The 18,265-nt window shown below is 42.0% G+C and overlaps 1 protein-coding gene across 4 annotated transcripts in view; it reads right to left on the bottom strand.

Annotated features, from left to right (window-relative positions):
- The window catches only part of plpp4 (phospholipid phosphatase 4), a 353,247-nt gene that overhangs the window by 56,265 nt on the left and 278,717 nt on the right, over positions 1-18,265 (bottom strand). The gene's annotated exons all lie outside the window — the stretch shown is intronic.

Raw genomic sequence — 18,265 nt, 5'->3', positions numbered from 1 at the left:
CATAGCCAAGATCAACATAACCTTCACAGAGTGACCAAATTAGACATGGTTTGCCAATTACAGCTGCTTTTGAATTGGTCCCTATTTAGGTTAATTGGAACGTGAAACACTCCACAACTGCAAGTGCCTTCACGACGCAGACTGTGGTGTTTCAAGAAGGTGGCTCTCAGCATCTCACCAGGGACATCTCAACGCTACGAGCCACATACTTTACTGAAGGCCAATTCTGCACAGCTACCACCTTCAGCATCCAAATTCTGGCAATAATTGCGGGATGAAAAACTGGGCCAGTGATTCTCCCACTGGAACTGGAGAGCAGGATTTTTTTAATGTAAACAGTGGGATGCAATTTGCTCCTGGATTTCAGTCTAAGCAAGTGACATTATAAGTCGCAAATGAAACTGTCACTGTAAGTTTGATTATAAACATTTAAAGTTAAAAGTTCATCTGCCCACAGATTTAAATCCACAGCCTCATCACCTCTACCCACATGCTTGTCTGGTTTTTTTTCGCTCATTAGTCATGCCTGGTACTTAGATAGTTGTTATTTAAAAGGCATATAGAGAGTTAGTATATTAACTGCTTGGGGGCAGTCCTGGGCTTCACACTAAGGAGACAAGGGTTCAATGTGAATTATGTTTTACCCTTGTGATATCATCGTGTCTATTTAGAAGGAAGATTATCTTTATTTCTCACATGTACATCGAATCATCAGAACCTGCAGTGAAATGCATTGCTTGCACCACAGCCAACACAGTTGGAGGGTGTGCTGGGGACAGCCCACAAGTTTCACCACATATCTGGCCTGAACATAGTGTACTCACAACTCACTAACCCTAACTCATACCTCTTTGGAATGTGGGAAGGAACCTACTTGGTCATGGTGAGATTGTAAAAACTCCTTTCTGACACTGGTGGGATTTGAACCCTAACCTCTGGTGCTGCAGTGTGATAGCCGCTGCACTACTGTGTCACCATTAAGATGTAGACGGAGAATAGCAGGGGTTCCCAACCTGGGGTCTATGGATCCCTCGGTTAATGGTAAGGCTCCATGGCATAAAGAAAGTTGAGAACCACTGGTGTAGAGAGAAGCCTTCAAGGATAGAAAGGAAGCTAATTATTATGAAGCCACTAAGAAGATACGAGAAAATGAAAGGGAGAAAGAAGTTTTAAAATTAAATATCTACTAAATTGAAACAATTATTATATCATCTTTCGAGTCATTACTGCTGTGCCCAATAAGCCATTTTGGTTCATCAGCTTCCTACAGTGTGATGGAAAGGAGCCTGCTCATCTGCTGAATGATTATTTAGGAAGTCAGCAGATGAATCCACTAGATGTTTTAACTGTACAGTAAATTCTCTGGTTGCTAGTCAAAGACATGAGCCATCAAAGTTTTGCATGGGAGTTAGAAAATGATTCCCTTCATGGTGTTACAACGTTTAAAGACAGTACTTTCTCATTCTCCACTAAAGACCTCTCGGGGTTGTCAGAATATTGCTTGAAGGTTGGAAGAGTTTGCAAACGGAATACTTGGATGGAACCTTCTGCACATCTAGGATAAAATTGTCTTCTACTTTGTAGGAAATGTCTAATAGGCTTCTGCAAAACTGTATCCACGTAAATAATTGATGAGACTTTAGTCTTCTGCAATTGGATCCTAAAACTTTATATTTTTGGAATTAGGCAAAATGAAAGCTCACAGATTTCATTGTCTGATGTGGTAACTGGCAGGCCTTGTATATTGGGCTTTTTGTTACTAGTCAAAAGCATCTAAAAAGTGAAACTTAAAGAGTTTCATCATGACTTATATCCATTTATCTGTAGATATATTGTGTAGTTTACAAGATAACAAGAAAAGACATAATTTTCTTTGTTCCCACATAAAACTGTTGAATAATTTATACTTAATATCTGTTGCAGATATAAAGTAAAAAGACGCAAAAGAAAGACAAGCCTGGGCAGATAAATCCCTGTTGAATAAAATATAACTGACTAGAAATTGAGCCTTCAATGGATTTATCAGCAGAAACAACAAGCTTTACAAATTTCATCAGAACCAAATGCCAAAAGGTAAGTATGGTGCATGTTGAAGTCCTTTACATTTAATTACTCATCCCCATTGTCATGTAGACAAAGAGTGAAGAGATGCCTCCAAGGACAGAAAATAATCGAGTGTATTGTAACTATTTATTATAAAGCCACTGGATAAAATGAGAAAAAAGACCCCTTGAAGCGAATCGAAACATGAAGAGAGTAATGTGGTCAAGACACAGGAAAAAAGGGGAAAAGGATTTTTCAAACTAAAGATGTATCAAATAGAAATAATAATATCAAGTCAGTTTGGTTCCTCAGCTTCTCACACCAGCTATGGAAAGAAACCAGCCTTGTCTGTTGAGACAACAAAAGCAACAAGGACAACAATAGTGCACAGTAAAACAAGCCCCTTTCCCCCCTCCCACTGACCCACTCACACACGTACACACAGACAGTTCTCCAACCTCAGTTCAGTCCAGCTCAGAGCCGCTGGCCTCCAGTAGACTTGTGGACTCACAGACACTGGGGTTCTGACTTCCCACAGGACTCACAAACTCACAAATCCAGAACTTTGGCTTCAACTTCAAAACTTCCCATTGACTTTTGGACTTTGATCTTCAGTATCGACCCCAGGACTCACTAATGACAGGACCTCAAACTCCAGACCTCGTACTCCAGACTTGGTGAAATGAGAACAAGCCGAAAGTCAGGTGTAGACACATCTGAACAGTTGCTTCTTCAGTTGCTAGGTCCAGTATCATTCCATAACGTACTGGGCTAGAGGAATGAATATGCTTCCTCTACTAGGCTCCACAGTATTACAGTAAACATAGGCAGCATAAGTGAATTCACAGTCCATTAAACAAATCAGTGAACATGGGTGGCACAGGGTTAGCAGAATACTTACAGTAGCAGTGACCTGGGTTCAATTTCTGCACTGCCTGTAAGGAGTTTGTACATTCTCTCCATGACTGCATTGATTTCCTCCGGGTACTCTGGTTTCCTCCCACAGTCCAAAGACGTACGGGTTTCTAGGTTAATTGGTCATTGTAAATTAACCTGTCATTAGACTAGGAGTAAACGGGGATTGTTGGGTAGCGCAGCTCGATGGGCCAGAAGGGCCTATTCTGCACTGTATCTCAATAAATACATACATACATGCGTACATATGTACTTACATACATACATACAACTACCATAGTGTCATAGAGACAGACTCTTTGGACGACTGAGTGTCTGCTAACCATTAAGCACACATTCACCATTGAAATGGTTTAAACACAAGAGATTCTACAGATGCTGGAAGTCCAAAGTAACACACACAAAATGATGGAGGAAATCAGCAGGTCAGGCAGCATCTACAGAAAGGAATAATCAACATTTTGGGCCAAGACCCTTCATCAGGACTGGAAAGGAAGGGAAAAGACTTAATGAAGTGAATTAAAATGGTTTGTATTTTAAACAATTTTACGAAGTTTGATTAAGTTACTTCAGTTAAATTTATTTTAATGCAATTATTATGTTTTGTTCATTTATTTCAATAGTTTCTACATATCCCCTGTCACGACTGGCACTGGAAGCAGTGAACAAGATTTCCACAGTGCTGGGTCTGTGGGTGCAGCTCTATTGACCAATGCCTGTGCCCAGTCACCCCTCCAGGGCCACTCTGTCTCATGAGGGACTGCAGCAATGACATCAGCAGTGAGTAGGGAGTGGAGCAGCCACAAAGCTACATGGATTGAAAATTGACTGGCTGACAGGAAACAAAGAGTAGTGATTAACGGATCCCTTTCGGAATGGCAGGCTGTGACCAGTGGGGTACCGCAAGGTTTGGTGCTGGGACCACAGCTGTTTACAATATACATTAATGATTTAGATGAAGGGATTAAAAGTAACATTAGCAAATTTGCTGATGACACAAAGCTGGGTGGCAGTGTGAAATGTCAGGAGGATGTTATGAGAATGCAGGGTGACTTGGACAGGTTGGGTGAGTGGGCAAATGTATGGCAGATGCAGTTTAATGTGGATAAATGTGAGGTTATCCACTTTGGTGGCAAGAACAGGAAGGCAGATTACTATCTAAATGGAGTCAAGTTAGGAAAAGGGGAAGTACAACGAGATCTAGGTGTTCTTGTACATCAGTCAATGAAAGCAAGCATGCAGGTACAGCAGGCAGTGAAGAAAGCTAATGGCATGCTGGCATTTATAACAAGAGGAATTGAGTATAGGAGTAAAGAGGTCCTTCTGCAGCTGTACAGGGCCTAGTATTGTGTGCAGTTTTGGTCTCCAAATTTGAGGAAGGACATTCTTGCTATTGAGGGAGTGCAGCGTAGGTTCACAAGGTTAATTCCCGGAATGGCGGGACTGTCATATGTTGAAAGATTGGAGCGACTGAGCTTGTATACACTGGAATTTAGAAGGATGAGAGGTGATCTGATTGAAACATATAAGATTATTAAGGGATTGGACACACTGGAGGCAGGAAGCATGTTCCCGCTGATGGGTGAGTCCAGAACTAGAGGCCACAGTTTAAGAATAAGGGGTAGGCCATTTAGAACAGAGATGTGGAAACACTTTTTCACCCAGAGAGTGGTGGATATGTGGAGTGCTCTGCCCCAGAAGGCAGTGGAGGCCAAGTCTCTGGATGCATTCAAGAGAGAGTTAGATAGAGCTCTTATAGATAGCAGGGTCAAGGGATATGGGGAGAGGGCAGGACGGGGTACTGATTGTGTATGATCAGCCATGATCACAGTGAATGGTAGTGCTGGCTAGAAGGGCTGAATGGCCTACTCCTGCACCTACTGTCTATTGTCTATGTGACCATGTGTCCAGGGTGTGAGGTCACTGTGTGGGAAAGGTGCATGTGATCTACCACTCTGATTCTCTGGAATCTCCTCACTGACAGACCCCTTTCATTTAAGAAAATATCCATTTCAGCCAAAAGATGAGAGTTACTTTGAAACTTGTCACCAGTTTCCAGCAGCTTGCTTGCAGGTCAAGTATTAATCAGGTTTCATCACATGGTGGGGTGGCAGGGTGGAGATATGTCTCTACCAAAGGAGGTGTAAGGTGCTTCTTCTTCCGCTAGTCTGCAGGTCACCTTGGGAAAGGTGTGGCACCAGCTTAAACCCCTGATCAGGGTCACATGAAGTCATGGGAGCAGGTAGTGGATGGTAGTGTGAGCAGCCAGTTCATATCACAGGTTCTGGTCTTGTGACCACTGAAACCAGGTAGACAATCTCTGAAGAGTATCGATAATGGCTGCGGTCACCCATCTTGTAAAGACAATGCTCAGAAGAAGGCAATGGCAAACCACTTCTGTAGATAAATTTGCCAACAATCATGGTCGCCCACATCATACAACTTAGCTCATATTGATGATGTCATACAACACGGCACATAATGATGATTTCATATGACACAGCACATGATGATGATGAAGATGATGGTGATTCATCACATATGTCAGATGGAATTATTTCCAATGCATTTTGCCTTATGACAAAACCTCCCAGAGCAGATCCAAACAGAATTGTCAGCTCAGTCCTTGAATCGTCAGAATGATCAATAACGTCCATTGTATGTGTAGATCATCTGTGGGCACATTACTTGGACATCTGAGGAACAGGAAATGACCTTCCTCTTTTTATTTTGTTTTATAGCGATACAGCATGGAAAGGCCCTTTTACCCCTTGGAGCCACACTGCTCAGCAACCCCTAAGTTAACCCTAGCTTAATCACAAGACAATTTACCATGACTAATTAACCTCCCACAGTCTTTGGACTGTGTGAAGAAACCAGAGCATCTGGAGGAAACCTATGCACACAGTGAGAACATGCAAACTCCTTACAGGCAGTGGTGGGAATTGAACCCAGATTGCCTGTATGGTAAAGCATTGTGCTAACCACTATACTACTGTGCTGTCCTATTAATGAAGCAAGCAGCATATTGATTTTCTGATCTCGGATAATCTCTTTTCTCAGTTTTGTGCCTCACACGCACAATGTCCATCATTTGGTACAATGGTCCTTGGTGTCATTTTCATTCCTTGGTCTGAAGCACTTTGTCCCGAACTCACCATGAATTCAAATATTTCTAATGTGCGATTCCAAAAGTTGAATCTATTACCAGAAAAAAAGGAAATAATTTATCTGCTTGGATTTCATTAATTTCATTAATCATGTACCCGTATTCATACTATTAATTGCGTAAGTCTATAGTTAAAAGTGATTTCTGGACAACTTTATAGGTTAACCCACAAGTTATGTTGCCAGAACTCTAACCTTTGCATCCGAAATTTAGATCTGCTTGATAGGTGACATACAGAAGTACATTTCCAGTGTTAAATAAAATATAATAGGCATATAGGAGAAGTAATCTCAGAGAGAAGTGAGTTAGAGAAATTAATCTTTCAATAAAGTCCCAGACAGGAGGATGGTCACCAGAGGAGAGACATAGTTGAGGCTAATATATTGATAGGACTGAGAACGGTAATTAGAAAGAAGATGAATGGGAATAAACGGGAGCTACAGAAGCCACAGTTTCCTTTGGAGAGAAATAAACTTACAGAAGGCTTCAATAAGGTGTCACACTAGAGGATCATTACAGAGAAGTGATTTGATTTACACCTTCACACAAGACATTTGACCCCTAATCTATCTTAGTGTTGTCAAGAAACTTTGAGATAATTATTCTCTGAGCTAGATCTCAGCAGACTCAGCACTCACTCTGCTAACCATGGAATTTTACAGGTAGGGCATTAATCCAGAACAGCCAACAAGTTGTGGGACTTTGCACAATTCCTTCACATTGGCTGAACTCTGTGACACAAAGGCAGTGCTTTATGGAGCAAATGGCATAAACAATCAGCTTCCACACAGCAAGAGATGAAGATATTGAAGACTGTAGGTAACTAGTCACCCTTAAGCACTTTGGAATCCAATTATTTGAGGCAAGTTGGAATTTGTCTTTGTCTCTGTTATTGCATTTGATTGTTCTGAAGATGAAACAAACCAAGGAAAGCTGCCTATTCCTTTAAAACATTTTGGATCCCCACTGTGGAATCCATTACAGTGATATCAGCTAAAGATGTCTGCTCAGCAGAAGATGAGAAAGCTCGGTGTTCTATGATCCAATTACTTCAGCTTGAATGGCACAGCCCCCCCTCCCCAACAGTGATTCTCTCGAGACAGAAGACAGGAGCATGTACATTTCTGGCAGTGCTTAATGAAAAATTCCCTTAAACTAGGAGTTCCATCCTGGGATCCATGGACCCTTCGGTCAATGGTAGGGGCCCTTGCCTTCAAGAAACTGGATGTCAATCAGTGCCAAGGTAGATCAGTAGATGCACAATACTGGCCACTAATCATCGTGAATCTCACATTAACCAGAGAAAGGCAGCATCACCTACTCAAAGTATTCAATCACAATCCTCAAGTCCAGCAAGGACACCTTCAAGAGGGGGTGCCTCAAGAGGGTGACATCCATCTTTAAAGACCCTTGCCATCCAGAACATGCCTTGGTAAGGTTTCAGGATTACAACCTATTGCTCTAGGAACTTTAGAAGTGGCTATTTAAGGAAAGTAATCAAATGATCCTAATTTACTTTTCAATGCTTGTCTCTGTTTTCAAGCTAGATTCCACATTTCCAGACAAGCAGGCTATTGGCGGTCAGTAGTGAACTTGTTGGTTAGTGCTCCAAGTATAGTTGGCCCTCCTTATCCGCATGGGATTGGTTCCTGGACCCCTGCAGATACTCAATTCCCTTATTTAACCTGTCTCAGTGTGGGTGGACTTTAGGACCCGGGGGAGCTCAGGACCCACTGCCCGCGGCTGCTGCTGAATCCACAGTGTTTCTGTTCCGTTGACGGAAAATGGTCACAATTGAAAATAAAGTGGAAATAATAAAGCGATTGGAAAGAGGTGAAACGCCATCGGTTATTGGAAAAGCGTTAGGCTATAGTCGGTCAACGATTGGAACAATCATTGAACAATAATGGAGCATGTGAAAGGCCCTGCCCTGATGAAATGGTAGAAGTAGAAGTGGTAGAGGCAGGTTCGATTTTGTCATTTTTTAAAAAAATTGGATAGGTATATGGACAGGAAAGGAATGGAGGGTTATGGGCTGAGTGCAGGTCGGTGGGACTAGGTGAGAGTAAGCGTTTGGCATGGACTAAAAGGGCCGAGATGGCCTGTTTCCATGCTGTAATTGTTATATGGTTATATGAAAGCTACAATTATTATTACGCAATGCAGTGGTTTAATTATTGAAATACATACTTAAGTGTTTTACATGCATAGAAAGGTAAAATATATACTATATACTAAGACAAACATTTGACTAACTGACGCTAAATAATACCAGATGTACCTGTTCCGACTTATGTACAAATCTGACTTCCTGTACTTTAAATCATTTCTAGATTACTTATAGTATTTAATACAATGTAAATGCTGTGTAAATAGTTGTTATACTGTATTGTTTAGGGAATAATGACAAGACACACAAAGACAAAAATAAATAAATACATAAATAATACTGAGAACATGAGCTATTAATCCTTGAAAGTACATTGACTGTTAACTCTTTCGCATAGACACTGCCTGGCCCGCTGAGTTCCTCCAGCATTTTGTTTGTGTTCCTTAGGTTGTGGACTTAGTCCAGAGTTGAGTGAGGTGAGGTGAGTGAAATTATCCATGCTGGTTCAGGAGCATGATGTTTGAAGGGTAGTAACTGTTCTTGAAGCTGGTAATGTGGGATCATAAGACCATAAGCTACAGGAGCAGAATTAGGCCATTCATCCCATCACGTCTGCTCCCTCATTTCATCATGGCTGATCCCGGATCCCATTCAACCTCATACACCTGCCCTCTCACCATAACCCTTGATGTCCTGAACAATCAGGAATCTATAAACTTCTGCTTTAAATATACCCACGGACTTGGCCTCCACTGCAGTCTGTGGTAGAACATTCCACGGATTCACATTTTGGCTAAAAAAATTCCTCCTTACTTCTGTTCTAAAAGGTTGCCCCTCAGTTTTGAGGCTGTGCCCTCCAGTTTTGGATACCCCACCAGAGGGAACATCCTCTCCGCAACCACTTTATCTAGTCCTTTCAACATTCTGTAGGTTTCAGTGAGATCCCCCAACATCCTTCTACAGTCCGGTGAGTACAGGCCCAAAGCTGCCGAACGCTCCTCATATCTTAATCTCTTCATTCCCGGAATCATCCTCATGAACATTCCCTGGACTCTCTCCAAGGATAATACATCCTTTGTGAGATAAGGGCTCCAAAACTGTTGACAAAACTTCATGTGCAGCCTGACTAGTGTCTTGTAAAGCCACAGCATTATCTCCTTGTTTTTATATTCTATTCCCCTTGAAATGAATGCCAACATTGTATATGCCTTCTTTACCACAGACTCAACCTGTAAATTAACCTTCTTGGAATCTTGCATGAGGACTCCTAAGTCCCTCTGCACCTCTGATGTTTGAATTTTCTCTCAATTTAGATAATAGTCTGCACTATTGTTCCTTTTACCAAAATGCATTATCATATATTTCCCAAAACTGTATTCAATCTGCCCATTTTTTTGCCCATTCTTCCAATTTGTCTAAGTCCTTCTGCAATCACATTGGCTTCCTCAGCACTACCTACCCCTCCACCCATCTTCGTATCATCCGCAAACTTTGCCACAAAGCCATCAACTCCACTGTCTAAATCATTGACAAACAATGTGAAAAGTAGCAGTCCCAATACTGACCCCTTAGGAATACCACTAATCACTGGCAGCCAACCAGAGAAGGCCCCTTTTATTGCCACTTGCTGCCTCCTGCCTGTCAGCCATTCCTCTATCCATGCCAGTATCTTTCCTGTAACAACTTATGATTTTATCTTGTTAAGCAGCCTCATGTGAGGAACCTTATCAAATGCCTTCTGAGAACCTAAGTAAATGCCATTAACTACCTCTCTTTTGCCACTCTGCTAGTTACTTCCTTGAAGAACTCTAATAGATTTGTCAGGCAGGATTTCCCTTTACAGAAACCATGCTGACTTTAATTTATTTTATCATTTGTCTCCAAGTACCCCGAAACCTTATTCTCAATAAAAGACTCCAACACTTTCCCAACCACTGAGGTTAGACTAATTAGCCTATAGTTTTCTCTCATTTGTCTTCCTCCCTTCTTAAAGAGTGGGTTGACATTTGCAATTTTCTAGTCCTCTGGGGCCATGCCAGAATCAAGTGATTTTTTTAAAGATCATGCCCAATGCATCCATTATCTCTTCAGCAACCTGTTTCAGGTCTCTGGGATGTAGTTCGTCTGGTCCAGGTGACCTTTCAGTTTACCTAGCACATTTTCCCTTTGTAATAACAATGCCACTCACTCCTGCTTCCTGACACACATGAACCTCTAGCATACAGCTGGTGGAGTCAACAGTAAAGACTAAAGCAAAGTACTTATTAAGCACATTTGCCATTTCTTTGTCCCCCATTACTACCTCATCGGCATCATTTTCCAGTGATCCATTATCATTTTTCACCTCCCTTTTACTCTTTATATAACTGAAAAAAACTTCTAGTATCCTGCTTTATATCATTGGCTCATTTGCCCTCATGTTTCATCCTTTCCCTTCCTATAGCATTTTTAGTTGCCTTTTGTTGGATTTTTAAAACTTTCCAATCATCCAACATCCCACTCACTTTTGCTACCTCATGTGCCCTTTCCTTGGCTTTTATGCAATCCTTAACTTCCTTTGTCAGCCACGGTTACCTACTCCTGCCATTTGAGAACAACTTCTTCTGTGGGACGTTTGTATCCTGCGCCTTGTGAACTATTCCCAGAAACTTCAACCGCCTCTGCCATCATTCCCACCAATATCCCCCTCCAATCCACCTGGGCCAGCTCCTCTCTTGTGCCTCTGCAATTCCCCTTAACCCAATGTGATACTGATACATGTAACTTGTGCTTCTCCCTCTCAAGTTGCAGTATGAATTCAATTATCACTGCCTCCTAAGGATTCCTTTACGTTAAGCTCCCTAATAAGATCAGGGTTATTACACAACATTCAATCTAGGGTAGCATTTCCTCGAGTAGGCTCAAGCAGAAACTGCTCTGAAAAGCCATCTTCTAGGCATTCAACAAATCCACTCTCGCGATCTGATGCCAACCTGATTTTCCCAATCCCCTTGCATATTGAAGTTCCCCATTACAATTGTGACATTACCCTTATTACATGTCTTTTCCAGCTCCCTTTGCAATCTCGACCCCACATCTTGGCTGCTATTTGGAGGCCTATATATGATTCCCATAATGATGTTTTTCACTCTTGCAGTTTCTTAACTCCACCCACAAACATTCAACATTCTCTGACCCTATGTCGCCTCTTTCTAAAGATGTAATTCCATCTCTTACCAACAGGGCCACACCACCGCCTAAGCCTTCCTGCCCTGTCCTTTCGATACAAAGTATATCCTTTGATGTTAAGCTCCCAAATATGGCCTTCTTTCAGCCCCGACTCAGTGATGCCCATAACGTCTTACTGACCAATCTATAATCGTGCCACAAGTTCATCCACCTTATACCCCTGACATCTCCTCTGTACCTACTTCCAAACACATTAAAAATTGCCCTCTTGTGTTAGCCATTTCAGTCCTGGGAAAAAGCCTCTGACTATTCATATGATCAATGCCTCTCATCATCTTATATACCTCTATCAGGTCACCTCTCATCCTCCGCCACTCCAAGGAGAAAAGACCAAGTTCACTCAGCCTATTCTCATAAGGCGTGCTCCTCAATCCGGGCAACGTGCTTGTAAATCTCCTCTGCACCCTTTCTATGGTTTCACGTCCTTCCTGTCATGAGGTGACCAGAACTGAACACAATACTCCAAGTGGGGTCTGACCAGGGTCCTATATAGTTGTTACATTACCTCTCAGCTCTTAAACTCAGCCCCATGGTTGATGAAGGCCAATGCACCGTGTACCTTCTTAACCACGTAGTCAACCTGCGTAGCAGCTCTGATTGTCCTATGGACTCGAACCCCAAGATCCCTCTGATCTTCCACACTGCCATACTATATTCTGCCATCATATTTGACCCACCAAAATGAACCATCTCACACTTATCTGGGTTGAACTCCATCTGCCACTTCTCAGCCCAGTTTTGCATCCTATGTCCCACTGTAACTTCTGACAACCCTCCACACTATCCACAACACTCCCAAACTTCATGTCATCAGCAAATATACTATTCATCCCTTTACTTCCTCATCTAAGTCATTTACAAAAATCACGAAGAGAAGGGGTTCCAGAACAGATCCCTGAGGCACACCACTGGTCACTGACCTCCATGCAGAATATGACCTGTCTACAACCACTCTTTGCCTTCTGTGAGCAAGCCAATTCTGGATCCACAAAGGAAGGTCCCCTTGGATCCCATGCCTCCTTACTTTCTCAATAAGCTTTGCAAGGGGTACCTTATCAAATGCCTAGCTGAAATCCATATACACTACATCTACTGCTCTACCTTCATCAATGTGTTTAGTCACATCCCCAAAAAATCCAATCAGGCTCGTAAGGCATGACCTGCCTTTGACAAATTCTTGCTGACTATTTCTAATCATATTATGCCTCTCCAAATGTTCATAAATCCTGTCTCTCAGGATCTTCTCCATCAACTTACCAACAATTGAACTGCACCCCTGTAGAACGTTCATAGGATTTGGGGACCCACACCAAATTTCTTCAACCGTCTGAGGTGAAAGAGGCGGTGTTGTGCCTTTTTCACCACACAGCTGGTATGTACAGACTATGTGAAATCCTTGGTGATGTGGTTGCTGAGGATGTTAAAGCTATTCACCCTCAATAGGGGCTAGCCTGTCTCCATTCCTCCTGTAGTCCACAATCAGCTCCTTTGTTTTAGTGACACTGAGAGAGAGGTTGTTTTCTTGACACCACTGTGACAGGGTGACACTTCTCTGTAGGCTGCCTCAATATTATTTGAGATTAGGCCAATCAGTGTAGTATCATCAGCAAATTTAATTAGCAGATTGGAGCTGTGGGTGGTGACACCGTCGTGGGTATACAGAGAGTAAACCGGGGACTATTGTACTACTGCATGATTAGTAAAAATGATTGTTTAACAATACGTAAACTTTTGAAAACTAGTTTCTTTGGATCATCTGGTTTCATTGCACAGTCCATGACATACCTGGTAGGTTATTTGGTCATTGTAAACTGTCCTCTAATTAAGTTAGGGTTATCTGCGATTGCTCGAAGGGACTGAAGTACCTATTCCACACTGTATCTCTAAATAAAAATAACAGAGCAGGAATGTTGTGCTCTGTACAAACACCTAGATTTATCTTCATATTAAATTGCACGTGTGTGCTCAGAAAATAAATGCTGTGTCTTGGTGGGATAATCAGCAGCACTTTTTCAACCTGTGTTCAGGCTACATTTGTCCAGAGCATTGATGATTTCAGGAAAACTAATGTGGACAGATAAGGTCTTGCTTTCACTTGAAAATACAAATGTTGCACTCTGGTAATTTTTCTTGGCTGTTTTTCTAAAGGCAGTACAGGTTGAAATCTATGGGGTATCCGGGGCGGGGGGGGAAGGGGATAGCGCCTCTTGTGAATGGACTTGTTGTGTCCATGCTGGGGCAGTTCACTCACCTTTAGTCCCCACTGGACATTCAGCTCTCACCTGTGGCTCTGAGTAGCCATTTGCTTGTGACAGCAGCCACACCCTCGTACACCTCTTCGACAGGCAGGCTAAACCAGGTGAGACTCATACCCTGGGGAGATAGGGCCATGCCTGTCCTTGCGTGTGAGGTCACCTCTGGTGGACTGGGCAGATGAGATCACCAGTGAGATCCAGGAAGGTGGTTCTGCAACGTTCTGTGGACAGCGAAGGGCGTGACAAGGCACAGAAGAAGCCATGGTCATCCACTGCAAGTAGGGAAGGCCCCAGTTTGTGGCGCTTGTTCGTACCACTGGACCTGAGCAGCAGAGGCCTAGAGAGTGGAAATGCCCCAGTGCAACAGCTTTTCCACTTTAAAAACTCTCCCACATAGGTTTCCTGTCATCGTTGGATATGTGTTGAGGTGAATTGTGGTGAGGTACTCACCATAGAATAGGGTGCCCACTACCATAGGATTGACTTAATTAATTCACGTTTAGTGTTGCTATCTGTAAATTTTATTTTAATCTCTTTCATGTTTATGCCAGCATAGTTTCCACATACAAGGTACTTTCTAAATAAGCCATTACATAAAGTATATATCCACAGACAGCAGGAAAGGACCACTCAACATTTCACAAAGTCATGTGAAAATTGCATAGCTTGAAAATGGTCAAAAGAATGAGGTGTATGACCAACAAATTTTCTACTTTCATTCCACCTAACAGAATAACGTCACATAAAATCAACACATGCATTGTCTCGATCATGTTACTGAGGGAAAGGAACGAAACCACCTCAGTACTTTTCTGATCAAAAAAAGAACAATTATGGTCCATGGTATTCACAGTGCGTTGTCAAGACCACGTTGAGACCAGACATGCTCCTGGTCTCAGAGGCAGCAAAGTACTTCATCCTGCAGGAGCTGACAGCACTGTGGGACGAGCTTCTGCAGGGGGCCGATGGGACGAAGCTTGCCAAGTGTGAGGAACTGATCAGAGACTGTCGGAGGCAAAGTGCATGCCCGTTGAAGTGGGCTGCTGTGGTTTCACTGGACGGACTCTTCACTGTGCCCTTGGTGCACTGGATGTCGCTGGTACCAGGAGGCAGGGAGCTCTCACTGAGGCAGCAGAGAAAGCCTCAAGATAGCTCGGCATGAGGAGAGCAAGTCCATGGGGATCTGCAGCACGCACTACCTGAACTCAAGTTGTGGCTTGATGAACCATGACTGGGTCGTCTGGGTGGTGGTGTCCGATATTGGAAGACCCAAAACATCTGATCACCCCAGTTGAGATCACTGTGTTCAGAGCATTGTGAGATGTATTCTTCAAATTAGATTATCATTCCCTATTAATAATGAGCTGTATGATTATACAATTGAGGCACCATGGTAGTGCTGTGGTTAGTGAGGCGTTATTAGACTCGGGAAGTGTCAGACGCATTGTTTGTAAGATGTTTGTAAGTTCTACTTTTGACCATTTGGGCTTCCTTCAAGTACTCCGATTCCTCCCACAGTCCAAAGATGTAGCAGCTGGTAGGTTAATCTGTTGTTGTAAATTGTCCTGTGATTAGGCTCGGGTTATTCTGGTGGGCAGCTGGGTGGTGCAGCTCACTGGGCCTATTCCGCGCTGTATCTCCAAATAAATAAACAACACTTATTGAACCTTCCATTAGTCGTTCATCCAGTAGGGTCAGGGTTCATGCTATTTGAGTGACAGTCTTTAAAGATCTGTCCTTTTGTTTTCATTATAATTTCTAATAAAACTAATTTCTCATTGAGTAGATCTGGCACTTGAATTGTTTTGTTAACTTCTCCCAAGATTTCAAAGCTGTGTGATTATTTGGAAAAGCCATAAGATGTAGGATCAGAAACTGGGACATTTTACTTCACCATTTAATCAGGGATGATGTACTTTTCCTGTCAAACCTGTTCTCTTGCCTCCTCAAAAAACTGTACTCATTGTTGAACAAAAAACGTATAAAGTAAATATAACTACGTCTAATTAGTGAAAGTAATTGTACAGATATGTTGTCTTTCCTTAGCGAGAACTGTGTGCAATGCTAAATACTCATGGAAATGAAAGTTTTTTCTCAACCACTGGATCAAGTAAGATATTTTATATTTGTCATGCAACTTCAGGAGGGAATACATTGTAGATTAATGCAATTCATTTAACCAGCCCCTAGCTACTATCAGGATGTGTATACCTGCCAAGATTTGATTAATGATTCAGTTGAACCTGAATTGGGCCAAAATTTATCAGTGTCAGATCATTTTTAATTCTAGCTTTGCATGGTAGTTCCTCAGTTTCTGTCAAAGTCTGTTAGATACGTAGGTTATGACCAAAGAGAAAATGGCTAGAGCCCCTTGGTACTCTGGTACAAGGGTGTTGATTGAGTTTTTCAAAAATCAAACTTACAAAAATTTGTGAAAATTAGTGAAAAAAAAGCCAATATTTACAAAATTATATCAAGAAGAAAATGCAATCGACTGTATTTATTCTTGTCCAGTGTGAACTCCCGGCAGAACCTATCCTTCTCTCTTACTGCGGGTAACGAGCTCCTTTTTATTTGGCACCAGGACGTACCATCTTTAGTTACCAACAAAGTTAAATTAAGACTACACATGAATTAGAATATGATGCAGCCACAATGTAGTTGCAATCATATTACCAAATAGACAACATATACACATTTACATATCCCCATTACTAAAGAAATTGAATACCCTGCCGTGTATGGCAGGAAAGGCACCATAAAGCCAACCCAAATGCATCAGCTCGGTTTAGGATTCAGCAGTGAAATAGCAGATTGCTCAACATAATCGTACACTTACAGTTAAGTACAAATAAAAAATAAAATTAAACTAAACTGTGGTGTTTATCTCTGAATGCATGTCGCAATGCTGAGGGAAAACAGTAGGTTAATACAACTATTATGAGGATATACCAGGGGAAAACATTGAAGTCCGTACACTCAGCACAATGACAGCAGAATGACAAGGCAAAGGTTGTGTGTGAGTGAATGGCCTGTGTAAGGAGTGCATTTACAAGGGCTCTCCATTGAAATGGCCTTCTCTTTTGTTCTGTTGGGCTACTACAGTTAAACTCGGCTCCATCCTCACCACCCCAACCTCTTCCCGCCAGAGTTGCCAGGCCAGCGAACGGTGATATGACACCAGTTCACCAAATGGGACAAGAGCCATGCCAATAAATGAGCGGCCTACATGCTTCATTGGGATAAGTTACCAGCGGGCTGATTGATCTGTCCTACATCGGAGGGAGATTGAAACTCTGTCTGAATGGCGCCGCAGAAACAAACTCTCACTCTACGTCAGCAAAGCCATAGATCTGAATTTTGACTACAGGAGTGAGAAATTGGAGAAACTGGGGGTCCATAAGCCAGTGCTCTGATGACTGGAGGTGGAGAGGGTCAGTAGCTTTAAGTACCTTACAGAGGCTAGCACCTACTGTAAGTGTCATCACAAAGAATGTGACAGATCGATACTTGTGTATCACAGCACTAGCCTTCACTTTTGCACTTTCAAGGAAAAGAAATAAGAGCCAAGCCAAGAATAGGTGGCACAGTAGCACAGTGGTTAGCACAACACTTTACAGTATCAGCGACCTGGGTTCAATTCCTGCTGCTGCCTGTAAGGAGTTTGTATGTTCTCCCCATGACTGTGTGGGTTTCCTCCCACAGTCTAAAGACCTACTGGTTGGAACATGAATTGGTCGTTGTAATTTGTCCCGAGATTACACTAGGATTAAACCGAGGGAGTGCTGAGCGGCAGGGCTCAAAGGGCCAGAAGGGCCTATTCTGCACTGAATCTCAATAAATAAATTTTTAAAAACGGTTTCCCCTTTTTTATTTTTCTTGTAACTTTTTCATCAGTATAATCGATGATTCATTTAATTTGTTTTCTTTGTCATTATTTTAGAGTTTTGTGGTCCCATTTTTCGTAATTACCCCACTTACCTTAAAGAAGTGACTGGTCTTTTATCTGTGTGGCATAAAAGAAATAATTGGCCCACACTATAAGAGTAATTAAAATGAAGGATTTGGCACACACAGTTCACCTGTTATAAGTATTTTCAGTTTACTTGCCTACATGGTTAACACTAAAGGTGTTTATTGAGAATACTCACTGGATTTTGAATGAGATGAACTTATATAATCAGAGTCATTGATGTTACATACAGTGCCAATCATGCAGATTAATTGAAAAGAACCGAATCACCCTTAATTAAATACTCACGGACTATTATTAACACCATTGATCAATATTATACACTTCCTAGGAACTGTTGCTCACCGAGCCAACAGCTTTGAATAATTCAAATAATTGAACTTTTTCTTTCCTCTGCTGTATATCCTTCTCAGTGAGAACATTATGATAATGAACAACACGGACATTTCCAAGGATACACATAATCTTCTGGGGATTGTGTAGGAATCTTTGGAAGGAAATGTTTCTCTTTCAGGAGTCCTGATATACAGGAGGGAGATTGAAGATTTGGCTTAGTGATGTAAGAACAACAA

Source organism: Hemitrygon akajei, chromosome 23 (assembly GCF_048418815.1).
Source record: "Hemitrygon akajei chromosome 23, sHemAka1.3, whole genome shotgun sequence".
Classification (NCBI taxonomy): domain Eukaryota; kingdom Metazoa; phylum Chordata; class Chondrichthyes; order Myliobatiformes; family Dasyatidae; genus Hemitrygon; species Hemitrygon akajei.
Note: the sequence above shows the minus strand (reverse complement) of the source record. Positions and strands in the feature narration are given on the sequence as shown.